General features: G+C 44.1%; 1 pseudogene; it reads right to left on the reverse strand.

The window, feature by feature from the left end:
• Positions 1-773: 773 nt before the first annotated feature.
• Positions 774-3,849, reverse strand: part of LOC116073920 — a 21,791-nt pseudogene continuing 18,715 nt past the window's right edge.

A 3,849-nucleotide genomic window follows, 5' to 3' on the forward strand; every position in this document is an offset into this window, starting at 1 on the left:
ACTCACTCTGTAGACCAGGCTTGCCTCGAACTCAGAAATCCACCTGCCCCTGCCTCCCAAGTGCTGGGATTAAAGGCGTGTGCCACCTCCGCCCTGCTTTAATCTTATTTTTAATGATGCTTCTTTTTTTTAACCAAAGAATACACAAATTTAATGTTTATTCCACCTTTCTGTCATATTCCTGGATCCTTCACCAATGTTACATGAGGACAAAAACAAAAGCGAAACAAATGAAAAGCTGAAATCAGAATCACTAATGCTATCAAGGAGAGAAGCAAATAAATTAAATCTAGCAGCCATCATCAAGAGAACAGCAAGGATAATGCTGTGAAGGGAAACAGAAGGTTGCTAGAAAGCTGTACTTAGACTCTCACATCAGCAAAGTCCGCTCCTGAGTGGAGTGGAACAAAACCAGATCTTTCTTGCTAAGGTAATAGAAATGCAAGTTCTTGTTCCAATACTGTGGAAAGGCCAATGTGTGTGTGTGTCCTGGTAATTCTAACCGGCTATTACAGAGCAGGCCAGGAACACATCTGTGGATTCTGGGGTGATGTATACTGTAATTCTTTGATTGAGATAGTGGATACACTAGCAAAAATTGAGGGTGGGGAAGGAGAATGAACACAGAAGTACAAGACAAAGGCGAATGAGACTTCTCTTATATCTTAGCAACACTTTGATGGAATCAACATCAGTGTAGTCCACTCTGTTTTGATGAGGCTTTGGTACAGCTCCCAATCTCGATTGTGTGATACAGTCTCCTGTGAGAATACTCAGAAGGTGTCTTCTTTAACAACAAACCTATTTTTAGTGGTGGAGCCGCTGTTTGTAGCTGTGTCTGCATGTGACTGATAACTAATCACTATCTTCGCAGGAAATCCTAACATTTCCTTGCATACCCTCCCTATGTGTGTGACTGCATCTGTTTTTACACTCAGTAGTTCATATTGCTATCTTATCACCTTTAGCTCTAATAATAACAACAGCTCCACACACATCATCACTATAGTCATCAAAAGATTCTCCAATAAGGCACAGCAGTGTCTCTAGCCAGAAGCGATCGAGGTCACTTCGTCTCTGCTGCTTGTTCAGTGTAATCAGCCACCGTCCTCCTCGCTTGTTTTTCTCATCTTCCCACACAGGCTCAATGCCATCCTTAAAAAGTGAGTAGTCACAGCCAAGCATTAAATTACTAGACAACTGGATATGGTTGTATGGAGCCCAAAAGTCTTCAACAGTATCAAACTTAGAGATCAATTGAAGGTTTGCTTGCCAAGTTTTGCTTTTATCATTTAAAAAAAAAAAAAAGGGTGCCCACCTGTTCTGCAGAGGGTGTTTAATATAGTGCTCTGGGTTAGCAACCTCCTGATTAGACTCTGTTTTTTCCTCTTCGGAAGGTGGGGGATTAGTGGTAGGGGTGGTTTCTGTTTCCACATCACACAATGGCTCCTGAAAGGGGGGCGAGACGAAAAAATGAGATTCAAACCGGATTGGCTGGCTCCTGCCCACGTGACGGACGTGTCAGTTTGGCCCAGGCTGCGCCTGCACAAGACTGCAGCTGCTTGGGGAAAGGGAGGCTTCTGAGAAGTGGATTCCTTAATGATGGTTCTTAAATGCTTTAACCTCCCTTGTAGCCCACCACCCACCAGAGGTAGTGGAAAAGAAAGGATACCAGGGAAGTGGACCTGTTTAGAAAGGTTCCTTGGAGCAATTCCCGTCTGTGTTGTCTGGAAATCAGCAGTTCAGTTCACAGGATAGCAGGCAGAGGCAACTCAATCCACTCGTAAACTCTACAGTAATACAACAGCAGTCCAGTTCATCAAAGTTTTGTTAGCAATAGCGATGACACGAACTAGCAGAGACAGTCAGGCCTCAGCTTTGGCATGCGTTAGCAGGAGGGACCAGGAGGAATACTAGGAAAAGTTCTTGCCTGTGCCTCTCTCAGGGAAGGGAAGATCAGGGAAGGCAGGAGACACACAAGCATTGCCCAGCTAGATCTGCCAAGCTCAGCCTCAGTCACTGTCTGTCGATTCCTTTTTATATCCTCTAAAACATCACATGTCCTCCATGTGTCTTGCCTCAGCACACGTCTTGTCTCAACATTGTCTCACCGGATATCACTCTGCTAATCAACCCTAGTTGGCAGAGGTGACAAGAAACTGTAGCGCACCACCAGAAGTCTTTTGGTGCATTTCTCTTTATGGAGTCCTGACAAATGCAGCTCAACTACACAGTGGAAGGCAGACCAATACATACGTGTTGTTAGCAAAGAATCCTTCATCATGTGTCCTCTCACATGTTTGCTTTAGCAGAACATCCTCTCTCCTGTGTCTGCTTCAGCAAAACATTCCTTCATGAGTCTGCCTTAGCCTTTCACCTGTGTCCACTTCAGAAAACCACTCCATCTGTTTGCCCCAACAAAACACCATCCAACAGACTTTCCAAAGAACCCTTAAGCTTCCACTTCACCATCTCTCCAGCCCTGACCCTGGTTACTTTTACATGTTAACTCAAAACAATTTAAGTCACCTTGGAAGAAGATCTCAGTGAAGAATTGTCTAGATCAGTGATAGGTTATTCTTTGCCAGTGAAATGAACCAATTCAAGCCAGATCAGAGTATATAAAGGTGGGTTTGTTGGGAAGTAGCTCTAGGGAAGTTTCATTGGTCCCAAGGAACTAGTTGCATACACAAAGAAAGAGAAAATGCACAAAGAGACCAAAATGTCTGCATTATATAGGGAAGAGACTCTTAGGGAGGAGAAGCCCAGCACCTAGGCTGGAAAGTTCAGAGCAGAGGGCAGGGTATGCCAAGTAGGGCTTGAGGGATGCTGAGGGAACCTGGAGGTCAGTATCCTGATTTTGACTAGGTAGATGTTTCATATCCCTACCTTAACTTCTCTGTAATGATGGACTGTAGTGGCTGGTGTTCTCTTGCTAACTGTGTTACCAAAAAAACCTGTTTGCAGTGTCCTGAAGGTGGGCTAAAGAAAGCCTGCCCCCAGCTGGATTTGATTGGCAATAAAGAATTACTGTATAGCCAATGGCTGGGCAAAGGGAGATGGGGTGGGACCATTAGAGTTGTGTGGGCTAAGACACAGGAGGAGAAAGGAGAATTGCCTTGACCTGGGAAAGAGAGATGGAACAGATTTAGAGCTAGGAAATGTAGGAGTAAAGGGAAAGCAGCCCCTGGAAGGGCTGCCCACAAGTGTCTTGGGCAGCAAAGACCAATGGTTTTCACAGAAGGTAACAGGGCAGCAAAGTTAAAAGTAGATTTAGAAGGTGTTTAGCTAGAAGTGCCAGAGGGAAGGGCATGCTAGCCGAGGGAGGTTTAGAAGTGCCCAACCACTGAGCTAGTAATGCATGTTAAAAATAAGCTAATGTGTGTATGCCTTTCATTCACGGATCCAAAAATAGCTCCTGGGCAGGTGCTTCTGCAACCCGCTGGGAGCCAAAGTGGTGTAGCTAAAACTCACTGCTACAATGGACTATAACTTGGAATTGTTAGCAAATAAACCCTTTCCTCCTAAGTTGCTTTTTCTCAAAATATTTTATTATAGCAACAGAAATGAAACCAGGACACATATGTTCTATTTTGACTATGGATGTGACTAGGTAGTGCTTCATATTCCTACTCTCCCCTGACTTAAGATTTCTTCTCCTCTCAATGTCCCCTTTCTAGTTTCCTCTTCCACATGTGTGTATGTGTGAATATGTGTGTTCAAATTTAAATTTAGGTTCTACATATGAGACACAGTTTATTTGTACCTTTTTGTTTGTTTTGTAAGCCAGGCAGTGGTGGCACACACCTTTAATCCCAGCACTTGGGAGGCAGAGGCAGGCAGATTTCT

The sequence above is a fragment of the Mastomys coucha genome, chromosome X (genome assembly GCF_008632895.1).
Source record: "Mastomys coucha isolate ucsf_1 chromosome X, UCSF_Mcou_1, whole genome shotgun sequence".
NCBI lineage: Eukaryota > Metazoa > Chordata > Mammalia > Rodentia > Muridae > Mastomys > Mastomys coucha.